General features: G+C 40.1%; 1 protein-coding gene and 1 long non-coding RNA gene across 2 annotated transcripts in view; one reads left to right on the top strand and one right to left on the bottom strand.

The window, feature by feature from the left end:
• The window catches only part of LOC115753688 (disease resistance protein L6-like), a 420,087-nt gene that overhangs the window by 24,463 nt on the left and 382,791 nt on the right, over positions 1–12,833 (bottom strand). The gene's annotated exons all lie outside the window — the stretch shown is intronic.
• The window catches only part of LOC125313589, a 48,149-nt gene that overhangs the window by 4,001 nt on the left and 31,315 nt on the right, over positions 1–12,833 (top strand). Inside the window, exon 2 of the long non-coding RNA XR_007197252.1 lies at positions 9,390–9,394. This is a non-coding gene — a long non-coding RNA (uncharacterized LOC125313589). The remainder of the gene's footprint in view (positions 1–9,389; positions 9,395–12,833) is intronic.

The following is a 12,833-nucleotide window of genomic DNA, read 5'->3' as shown; positions in this document are numbered from 1 at the left end:
AATTTTGTTAACGCAAAAAATCTCAATCCGATATAACCGTGATCAATTTTTTTAACCAAGAAAAAATCTCAAACCGATACACTTGTGACAAATTTACCACCCATTAGTTTATGTTAAATTTTACCGTTAAATTGCTGAGTTGGATAACACGTGACAGCCGACGGGTGTACCAGTTTGGAGTTTTAAGTTTCCGTTTATTACAAGTATATTAGTTTGAGGTCCGCAATTTAACGGATAGTAAGGGAGGAAAAATTTATAACAACTGTATAAATTTGGAGTTTTTGGAGTTTAAAAGTTAATTTAGGATAAACTTGTCACAAGTGTAACAGTTTAAAATTTTTAATGGTCAAAATATTAATTTGAGATAAATAAACCACTAATGTATTAATTTGAGATTTTTCGTGACATATCAACCCTTTTAATTATCATGTGATTGAGTTCACTTGCACCGATAAATTAGGTGAATTCATCCGTCTGTATTCGTGAGCCCGGACATACGGTATCTCCGTTCCTCCATGTGATCATCAACAGGTGACAGCACGCGCTCCATCCATAATCGCAAGTCGCGATCCCTCATTGCCCTCCCATCTAATCACAATCGACAGCTCGTGCTCTATCGACCATAGTCACGAGAGTCACGAACCGTCCTTTTCCTCTGCTCCTCTTTTGCTGCTGCCAAAATACTCAAATGCCCTCATGCAAGGATTTTTTCCCTCTTTTTTGGTATCGATTTTAAAGTTAATATTGCAAAAAATTTTAAATCAGTATATATGACAAAGTTTATCTTGAATTTTTTACCACTAAATAAATTTACCCTTCGCCGTTAAATTTTACTATTAAATTGTTGAGTTGGATGATACGTATCGATTGTACGTTTGGGGTTTTGCCATTTGTTTGTCACAAGTGTACCGGTTTAGAGTTTTTCATGGTATCAATCCAATTTAATGGAAATTCACAGGGAGTAAATTTGTCACATTCGTACTAGTTTGGAGTTTTCGATTGCCATAAAATTAATTTTGGATAAATTTCTCATATGTGTATCAATGTGAGATTTTTCGTTGTATTATCCCTTGACCGTAATGGTAAACAAGTATGAGGGCCTCTCTCCGTTATTCAAAAACTCGAGTGAATGAATTGAGTCGAGCCTCGACACCGCGGTCATGCAATAACAAATATGTGGTTGTTCGAGAATAGCGACCTCCTTCGATTGCGACTTTCATGGACACAGGTTACGAGCTCAGCACGGAAAGAAAAAGAGATGAATGTGTAGAAGACGACTTCCATGGACATAGGTTACTAACATCCCTATTGTACTAGTGACCAAAAAATTCTTTCCGTCATAGTTTCATGTAAGACAACCGGCAAAAATTCGATGTGGCGGCATGTATGAACAACGCTAGGTAAATAGAGCTAATGTGAATTTAGACAACTTGTCGAAGTTTAAGTTTTGTAAAAGAGCTGGACATAGCAATTTCTAGAGTCCTAAAAGTGAAATAATCCATAAAACGAGCTTATTTGAAGCTCAAAATGTAGAAGAGCTACATTTTAACTCTTAACAAAACTGGAATGGAACATACTCTAGCTTTGCTTTTTTACCCTTTTCTTGTACGCGCTTGAGACTTTTACATTCGTCCACCTTCCTTTTAGCATTTCCCTTTTGGTGTTCTCCTTTTCGGGACGAGAGACCAAAAAAATTCAACATACCCAGGTTTAGAATTTATGTCTTTCCTTTAATCTACTTTCTTTTCTAGATAAACTTCGTTTAAACTCCACGACAACTTCTTCCAGATCCTACCTTGACCTTTGCACATTTCTTCGTTTGCTCCAAATCGTTGATCCTCCCTCGTTGCCACTGCTCTGCTCGCACCATCCAAAACCCTAAACCCCATGCCCATGCTCATGCTCATGCTCATGCCCATGCCCATGCCCATGCCCATTCCTGGTGGTTGATGAATTGACCTCCTCAAAGTTGCCAGCAAGTGCATGAGTGACGGATGCATCAACACAAGCAAGACCTTCAGATTTAGATATGTAGATATGTTGATTATTTGATAGAGGTGGCAAAAAGGGTCAAGAACCAATATTTTAACCCACATTTAAAAATTCGACCAAAAAAAATCATATTTAAGAGTGTGAGCCATAAATTGATTACTTAACAAATTTAAGTGAGTCATAAATGGGTCACTTAACAATATAATGACGCTTAAATGAGTCCTAAATGGGTTACCTTATTATTTTAAGTGAGTCATAAAAAGGTTTTCTATTTTTTTCATTTTCCTTTTTTATTTTCTTTTTCCTTTTTTTATTTCTATTACTTTTTTTCCTAATGAGTCCGGCGAGGACGACCCTAGCCAGAGACAGACGGGGCCTTGAAACCCTCGCCAGATTTGGGCAAAGGCCGATCGGCGACCCTCGCCCGTGACCGGCAAGGGTTGGCCAGCGGTCCTCCCCGGACTCGTCGGGAAAAAAAGAGAGTAAAAGAAAGCAAAAAAAGAAAAAGGAAAAATAAAAAAAGGAAAAGGAAAAAATAAAAAAAAATTAGAATTTTTATATTACGTTATTTTTTACAGTTCATTTTTGAAAAAAATTATAAAAATTGTCCACAATATTTTAGCAATAATTTTTTTTAACAATTTATAAGCTTGGCTAATTTGAATTAAATATGCAAGTGTTTTAGTAATATGTATTGGGCCATGTATGGGTCGAAAAATTTGTATTACAAATGGGTCATAAATGGGCGAATTTCGGTAGGACCATTTATAACCCGACTCAACTCACTCGTTTAACAGGTCTAGTATTTGATAAGGACAGCATGGAGGAGGAAGCACATGGTGGGGGAGCCAATAGCTACATTCAGAATTGTAGAAAAGTTCCATTTCGGTTTTCATAAAGTTCTTAAGTCTTTTCAGACATAGATCCAAGTGTGACCAAAAAATTTTAGATTCAAGTCACTAACCACGATGACTCGATGGCCGAAAAAAAGGCTCTTGAGAAGCATCAAATTACTTGAATCGAGACTCATGAAAGATCAAATTTGTTGTCCGATAGCTTTAGATTGGATTATACTCAACTAAGGAACTAAAAGAAAGATGTTTTGAGAGGACTTTTTGCAGGTCATTGAACTTAGAAACCAGGATTGGCTGAATATGCGGAGAATCGTGGGCTAGTTTTGATGCAAAATTGGTCAATAAGGATGCTTCCTTGCAGCCCCACTCCAGCCTATCAAAGTTGACAATTATGACGTTTCTCAGCACGGAAAATCAACGAACATGCGGTGCAGAAATTTTGGGATTAGAATCAACTTTTGCCCCCAACTCAATGTGGAGTGAAGTTAACAAAGGCGACATCAAAATTCCAACCAAGCTCGTTTCATGAGTATCCTATTGGATCCCATCTGTAATTTAACTCAACTAGAACTTCTAAATTCCTGATCGAACTCGGAAGCCTCTCCAATGACCGGCAAAAGTTCAGTGAAGCCTCTCCAATGACAATAATGATTACAAAGAATATTGACATGCCCCGAACCCAGTAGGCACGCGAACATCCGACCAGGCCATTTGACTTCCTTTAGTCTCTCAGGATCCCTCGGCCATCCAGTTCAAGCTTATTGCAAAAGAAATGCACATGCAGAAACGAATGCAAAACTCCTCTCATTATAAATAGAGATGACTTGGGACGAAAGATGGTACCTCTCTTAGTATTCACCAAACTAGCTGCATAGTCAAAGCAAACAATACAAAATTATCAATTTCTTAAGGCTACAAAAGGTTACATCCGAATATAGCTAAATATCTAAATCCTCCCAAAGATGGCTTCCGATGTCACTCCATGGCAATCACCCGATCCGTCACTTGAGACCTGAAAATGTTAATCCCACAACAGGGTGAGAATAAATCTCGGTAAGAAAGTCCCTAACCCTAGGTTAGGGCTCTAGTGCCCCGAGACACGTCCTAGGTGAGCAATTTCCAACAAATCCTTCTTCAGTCAAAAATTTCACAAATAAATTCCAGAATATTCCATTATTTCTCCAAAAATTGCCACACCTTCCCAAATATTCTACGTTACTCCCATATCGGCGTTCCATGTCTCAAACTGTAAATAAAATATTCCACGTTATTCCACAGCTCGCTTTTAACACCTCAAGCTATAATATCAATCTTTCACGTGGATCCAAAGCCCACGTTTAACACATCAGACTATCATATAAAATTTCACGTTGGTCCAGAGCCCGCGTTTAACACATCAGGCTATCATATAACCGGACGGACTCGTGTAATAATGCCTCGAGCCAGCATATAAAATTTCACATTAGTCCAGAGCCCACGTTTAACGCATCAGACTATATTATAACTGGACAGACCCACGTAATAACGCCTCAGACTATTATATAAAATTCCACGTTAGTCCAGAGCTCGCGTTTAACACATCATGCTATATTATAACCGGACGGACCCGCGTAATAACGCATCAGGTCACTGTAAGCCGCGTAATAACTCATCATGTTAATATCCCGCGTTTAACGCCTCAGAATAAAATAGTACACCGAACCCCGCGTTTAATGCATCGGGGTAAATTAATAATAACAGAGCCCGCGTCATAACACCTCGGGCTGAATATGGTCTTACAATTACGAACCCCGCGTAATAACGCCTTAGGGTATATTTCCACACTTCCTCCCAATTATTCCACTTAAGACCATATATCAACATTAATTCCTCGATTGCTCATCCGATACCACACGATCTCACTAAACATCTCGATTAGCAGATCCAGACCACACGATCCTTCCCATTTTTCTCCAAATAAAGATCGGGGCCACACGATTTAAATTATACTGGATAAATCTTCGATCGGGACCACGTGATCCACTCATGTTGAACAAACAATTAATCGGGACCACCCGATTAAATCACACTCGAAACATCGGCCAATCGGACCACATGATTAATTTTTGTCATTACAAAAAGTAATCTACACCACACGATCGAAATAATACCAACGTAGCAATCAATACGTACCGTATAATTATATTGTACTAACGTGGCATTTAATACGTACTATACAATTATACTATACTAACATACAATTAATCTCCACCACACAATATATCTACAATATAGCATGATTTAATCCCAGCCGTCGATTAATCTTCCCGAGGCAAGATTCAGCGTGAGTCATCCAAATAAAGCAAGATCTAGCTAGATTAAATCCTAGCCATCCATTTCTACTCATTGCATTTCACTATTCACTCAAGAACACCTTTCTCTCTCCTCCCCCATCTCATTTTCGGCCAAGGCATGATATTGAACAAAACTAACCCATTTTTCACCTAAATCTACTCAATATGAAGTCCATTAGCCTCATAGATACCTAATCTATGCTTAGGAACCAACTTACCACAATTTTAGCAAGTTTTCCGGCGAGAAATCGAGAGAAATTTTGACCCCAATCCGGCGGCTCCGACGACTCCCTTTGATCGGCTAAAACCCACAAGATCCGGCGGTTCCCGGTAGTGCACGGCGGTAGTCGAGCTCCGGCGATTCAAGGCAACACCGGCGGCGGCTTGGAAAAATTTCGGTGAGGGAGAGTGAGGGAGAGAGGATTTTCGGCCAAGAGAGGGAATAGGGTAGAGAGAGAAAGTTGTCTTGAAATTTTGGAGAAGAAGAAGATCAAAACTTAATAATAAAAGGGTAGGATAATTTTTGGGCAAAGATATTTTGGGTCTTCAAAGTCAAGAAGGGTAGAATGGTAATTTCTTCACCCTTGACTATTCAAAATTTCGGCCAAGAGGGTGATGACCAAAATACCCTTCGATCCAAGTGAGAAACTGGGTATTCTCCAAGGGTAAGTGGGTCTTTTCCCATTTCTAGTCCAAATTTTATTTTTCCCGAACCCTTTGGGGCGAACCGCGAAGAAATCGCACTCTAGATGAGGAAACATCCAAAATTTAATTATTGAAACCCCTGAAGGTCCAACGTCAAATTCCGAAGCTCGATTTGCGATCAATCTCGATCAATTGTAATTTCAGCGTATCTCAAACTAACGGGCGGTTTTTAGGAGTTAGGCGTATTGACCAGTGATTTATATCACGTTTAAGAATTTCTCGAGCCATGGCGACTTTGGTTGTCATTCAATTGCGAGGGTCAATCACTAGTCTCGATGGACACGAAAATTAGAAAATAATTTTAGGGACGTTCGGAACCCATACGAGGTCAAACGGAGTCACCCGTGATCCAAGCTTAGGGTATTATCCAAATCGTTCCTTAATCATTCTAGGATCGGCCTATATTGGTCCAGAATATTCCCTCGACAATTTTCATGGCCAAAGAGTCAATACGGGATCAAGTTCTTAAGTCCACGTACTTGATTTTTCTAGCTAACCATTCCCAATTGGTTAGTCTACTCGAGAGGGATCAATTCCGAGTGAGATTTAGCTGAAATACATTTATGAGATATTTCAGTCATTCATAGTTTTGAAAGTGGGTCGGAATTCAGGATGTCACAAATATTGACTCCTCCCATCTCAAATATAAAAGTTCTTTTTTTTTTAGATGATGTTTTCGGCGGTGTGGCTATTCATTAGGGGTGATCGATTTTAGGATGGATGGTTTCCACCCTAGAACCGAGAATCGTCCATTAGGGATCGGTTCCGCAAAATGTGAACCATGAACCATATGCTCGTTTCCTAGATCCACCAAAAAATTGAACTACCGATCCGGTCCAGTTCCCGGTTGGTTCCCGGTTACGGTTTTACCGAGCACCAACATCAATTAAAAAAAGAAAAAGGAACCAATCTCTAGCGATTGAAGGAGGAAAAATTTCAATAATGCAATATAACAATGGGGACAACTATTTAGTACCATTGCCACATGAAAAAATTTCAATATGCAAGATAACAAGCATTGTAATATTTGCAAAAGTTGTTTCAAAAGAATATATATTTGTATTATATAAAAGGACCGGTCCGGTTGGGCATGTTGGATGGTTCTCACTCGAAATCGAAAACCGAACCGGTCCTCGCCGGTTCCGTAAAATTGGAAGCGGAATCCAGACCATACCCGCCGGCAACCATCCAAAATCGGCTGGTTGGTTACGGTCCAGTCCGGTTTGGGTGGATCATGATTTTTTTTGCTCACCCCTACTCTTCACTCTCTTGGTTAATGCCTGTAGATTATTTGTTAAACCTTTAGAATTGGAAAATTTTTTTCCACACTTTTATTCATTTGAAACTAAACGGTTTGGCTCATTATTTGAGATTTACCTCAATATTAGATAATGTCAGACCAAGTCCATTTGCAGCTGCAACATTTGTTAATTAACGCCTTCTCTTCAACCCCTGTGAATCCAACTTCAGAGCCATGCTTTACCTTTCAAAACAAACTGGACATAACTGGACATGCGTTTATAAATGTAGAGTATTTATTGTTTTCATGTCACAATTTTGTGTTGGTTATCGCCATAGAGGTGATGCAATAAGCGCGGAGATACTTTCGTACACATCGTAAGGGCAACTTTAACGAATACGGTATAATGAAGTTAACCTTCTCCAACTTTAACAGTCCAGTTTGGGTGGATCATGATTTTTTTACATCGTGTTTGAATAATATAAAAATTGATTGCTAAATATTTGAGCACGTTGGTTGAGACATGCCTTGATTTATGGTGGGTGTCATAGGCAGAATAAAAACGAATCGGTTGAGCTCGATGCATGATGGGCCTTTGAAGACCAAAAGGAACCACAAGCATTTAATGAAGGAGACTTAAGAAGCCTGAAGACAAACGACCTCTCCCTCCTGGATTGCTACGCGTGACTTTAGTGCATTTAGTTTTTGTCAAAAGATGTTTTTCAACTTTGTGGATTTTTTGTGTTCCTTGTGGACTTTAGTGCTCAGAAGATTTCTACGCATATCCTCATTAAACGTAGTGTCAACAAATGTGTCTTCATCAAATCTATTTTCACATGTTCGGTTTTTACATGAGGACTAGAGATTGAGTACTGTAGTAAGAACCCATCAGAAAGCATTCTAAGAATATTTTCTCCCTCCAATCTGCATTTGTGTCTTTTGTTCCAAAATTTCCAAAGTAATTACTATTGTTTTGGTTCCAACACATCGACCTGTTCAAATTCAGTAATTTATAAGCTATTTTACATAAATGACCACATAGTGAAAATCGACAAAATAATGCACTTGGGAATGTATATAAACCAAACCAATTAAAAACAGAGAAGATCTGAACAAGGGTACTTGCAGAACTATTATCACTAGTCAACATGCAAAGTGCACAAAAGAAGAAGATTCACGTAAACCTCTTTGTAATTCGTAAGTATAACAGAATAGGAAGCACTTCTTATCACAAAAAAAAAAAAAAAGTATTTAACAGAACAGGTGCCCATTCCTTTTCCGTTCGCAGAAAATTGCCAAGTTTGATCAAGCAACTTCTTGTTGTGCTCAGTTTCCAGATCTCCTGTGGCGAATGCCTATTCATTTTAATTTCATCCGCATTGATACTGTTGCGCGGAACCAAGCGATCGAACAATAAAATAGACAGAACAAGAAAAATAAATCGGACACCAGATGTACGTGGTTCGGTCGTAGAGACCTACGTCCACGGGAAGAGCAGCAACGAATTTCACTATAGAACGAGCGATACACGGAGATTACAGATCACACTCGAGTTTCTCAAATGCCCACAGTGTTTCCCAAGCCCCAATTACATCCAAGAACGCACACGGTGTTTAGCCCCCAATTCCTAACGAAATAATCTCTCAATCTTTTAAAGGAATTAAATACAAATTCTTACCACAAGAATTTCTTAGCTAGAACACAAATTCTTCTTGAATGTAATTCGCAAAGTAAACTTCACTCGTCGGATGAACGGCACGAGGACTCACGTACAAGCACTCACCTTGGCGATGCTTCAAGAGCCACCCACAGTTTTTCAACACCCTTCTTACGAAGCTCACTCAATCACTATATATTTGCATGCCCATAGAAGTTTGACTCCAGCACGTAAATAGGAAAGTGGTTATACCCAAGATCCAGTCAAAGTTTGACTTCCTTTTCTTGAGTGCAACTCCAACGCGCAATAGGATATTAAGTTTTCATATATCTCCTTTTTCCGATTTGTTTCAAGTCCTTATCCAACAGAATCCCTTTGATTTAAAAAATCTCAGACTTGGATTTCTTTGGAGGACGCTCGCAAATCATTCCAACTTATCTTGAGTCGGGTTTTATCTAATGAGCTCAAATTCGAGACATAATTTCAACAATCTCCACCTTGGCTCGAGATTTGAGCCAAGTCACAATCGCTTCGCTATAATCCGAACCGCATCGCTACTACTCTCCCAACAGCCCCAATGGGCTCAACCGCCACAGACATCATCCAAGTCCAAGTCGCGCTTGAACTTCACCGTAATCGTAGACCTCATCAGAATACCAACTCCATATGCACCTTTAACTGCTCCACAAGGACAGTCTGACACAAGCTCCTTAATTGCAGATAAAGCAAAACCACCGTTGCATCCATATACGTTAGGAGATTGAACACCTACCTTATCAATATTAGCGATTACAAGAATCATTGGCTCTACAGGCTCCACCTCGCTACAAGCACCATCTATGTCAATTACCACGCTAGTATCCGTTACCTCGGGAGTTTACGGTTGCAACTCCACCTCAAGTTGAACACCGTTCAAATCTGTTTGAATACTACCACAAACACCCCTAGCTTAAAGTGCTGGAGACTCGTCAAAGGTAACTTTTTTGCTGCAAACATGTGAATTTATATTTGAGCACCACAACCGATAACCCCACTCACCTCGTGCATAGCCATGGAATATGCACCTTGCCCTCACATCGAGCTTACCATCACTTACTCGATAGTAACACGGGCAACCAAACATTCTAAAAATAGAATAATCAGCAACGTTGCTCGACCACACTTTTTCGGGAGTCCGATATCCGATCGCAATCGATGGAGATCCGTTCACCGGGTAGCTCACCATACTAAGCGCATCCGCTAGAACTCTTCTAGCCATACCAGCACTAGAGATCATTTTACGAGCCATCTCTAGTAATGTTCCGCTCATCAATTCTGCAAACCGTTGTGGTCTACTGGCACTAGTGCGATGTTTCACTATGCCCTTTATCATGCGGAATTTATTTACCAGCTTCAAGCGGGACTCCATGCTACTGTCGGTTCGCACATGCTTGATCAACTTACCGGTCTCCGTCTCGATCAAAGCTCTCGACCGCGTATTCCCGACAGCAACATCAAACTTGTGCCTCGGCACAAACACCCAGGTCTTCCTTGAGCAATCATTTGACTCTCAAACAGATGCCGACGTCTCCGAAGTGAAACCCGTCAATGTCTCACCTTGAAGTTTATACAGGCCATCATGCTTGATTCCTTTCATTATCACCAGGGCACCTCGAACAATCTTTAGAACTCCATCTCGTGAAGAATACCTGCATCTAGCTGAATCTAGAGCACCCAAGAAAATTAAGTTCTTTTTCAATTCTAGAACGTGTCTTACTCCGGTCAATGTCCTCACAATACCATCATGCATCCCGATTTTAACATCACCAACACCCACAACATCGCATTCGGCGTTGTTCCCCAACCGCACTTTACTACTATCCGTGCACCGATAAGTAGCAAACCAGTTTCTATTTGGTGTAGCATGAAAAGAACTACCGGAATCCATAACCCATCCGTCAAATGACGAATTCTCGGTGATAGACAAGACACTATCGACACCATCAGAATTTTCTCGCTACAGTGCAATATCATCCATAGATTCAACTCTAATTTCCTTACTTTTCTCATTTTTCAGCTTTAAGCAATTCCTTCTAAGATACCCTCTCTTGCCACAGTTCCAATAGACAGCACCACCGGGCCCTAGACGATTGCGTCTATTCGAGTTCATGCTACTTCTACTACCACGAGTATCAGTCCTTCCTCTATTTTCACCTACTAAAGCGGTAGATACATATTCGCCAGATTCTCTTCTACGGATGTCCTCACTTAAAATCAAATCTCGAATACCATCAAACGTCAAACTTGTTGACCCGGAGGAATTACTAACAGCAATAATAGTAGTATTCTAACTATCGGGCAATGAGGATAATAGAATCAAAGCACATACCTCATCTTCAAAGTCAATATCAACTAAACTCAATTGACTAACGATCACATTGAATTCATTGATATAATTAGCAACAGACGCACCTTCACTCATCTTTAAATTAAATAGACGCCGCATCAAATAGACCTTATTGATCGCAGAGGGCTTCTCGTACATATTCGACGGGGCTTTCATCAAACCCGTGTTGAGAAAAATCTCTAGACAGTTTTGAAGTTGACAAAACAATCATGGTACTCTTGTATTTTGAGATAATGCAGTGATTTACTTGTTTTTCTGATTATCCTTTGGTGCGGGGATGCACGAGGATTGAATCGGCAAAAGGATTTGGCTCAAATATTGTTTCTGAGAGTCTCGGATGCTGTTTTGACCCGTGAAAAGGCTATTTTAAAAGGACTCAATTCCCCTCAGCATTGTATCTGCTTACCCGAGTGAGGAACCTGTTTATGGAACAGGCTTCGGGAAGCTAAAGTTCACCTTACACTTCAGCCTTTGGAGTACATTCTATGGACTGCATGAGACAAGCTCTCGACCTTAGCACTTGCATGTTGATCGGAACTCTGAATGAGGTGGAAATATTGTTAACGAACTCTGCTACCGCGACTTACACTCGCGTGACTTGGCTCTCGATGAGCGCTTGGCATCATATCTGCCCAAACAAGGTTAGCTAGAACAAATACTAACACCAATGAACATTTGTGATATGTTCGCTCACAATTCAAAACCTGCTGCATACACCTGAATCGCCCAACCTGGGTCCCCGCATAACTCGGGACTTATGAAACATAATTGGAATGATGAGTAGATGTCATTAAATGCATGAGCAAATAGAGTTAAGTCTACTTGCTAGGGAAATTACTTTGCATAATGTGATACCGAAAACTTCTCTCTCGGTTAGCCGATATCGCCGACCTTTAGACTCCATAGGGAAAATTAATTAATGGGAGAACGTTGTTCCCGAAAATGATTTTTGTTGTTGTTGTTTTTTTTTTTTTTTGGATGAAAACCTTGATTCAGGAAAGACAACAATTTTGCTTCATGAAAAGGATTTATTGAGCATGCCAAGCCAAAATCCTTAGTTTGAAAGGGCTTCTCACACACTCTCACTGGGGAATATTTTGTTGATCCCAATCGCTCACTTGAGAGTTCTAGGATAAACGTTCTCGAGACCTCGCACTCTTTTCATGCCTAAGGTTTCAGACATATTCGTAATGCATACATTATTGATCAATCTGAAATCTCTTTCGGGGACCGTAATGTTGGCTTGGTCATGGGGTTACACATGGGGCTTCTCCTGCTTTGAGGCCACATTGGGGAAATATTTGAAATTACTACCTTCATCGGGTTTACAAGTTAAGAACCTGGAAGATAAGACAAGAAATGATTGACTCCACTCCTTCAAGAGGCCACTTCTTTGTAAAGTCTTCATGTCAACTCAAAACATCCCAATCGGAAGAGTCTTCGGATGGGTCGTAATGTCGATTTGGGAAGGCTTATAGGCTCTGATTTTTTTTTATGGGATTTATGAGCTGGTGACCATCTTGGCGTTTTTACCAATCTCGCTCCATCCGGGGAAAGAATCTGACTCTGGGGATTACAACATGCCTCGAGAGTCCAATCAACTGTCTGTCTTTGCTTGGCAAGAAAAGAGTTTTTCTCTATTTTTTGCATTTGTTTCTGTTCGAGG

The sequence above is a fragment of the Rhodamnia argentea genome, chromosome 1 (assembly GCF_020921035.1).
Source record: "Rhodamnia argentea isolate NSW1041297 chromosome 1, ASM2092103v1, whole genome shotgun sequence".
Lineage (NCBI taxonomy): Eukaryota > Viridiplantae > Streptophyta > Magnoliopsida > Myrtales > Myrtaceae > Rhodamnia > Rhodamnia argentea.
The sequence above is the reverse complement of the archived record's forward strand: the minus strand, read 5'-3'. Positions and strand labels throughout refer to the sequence as shown.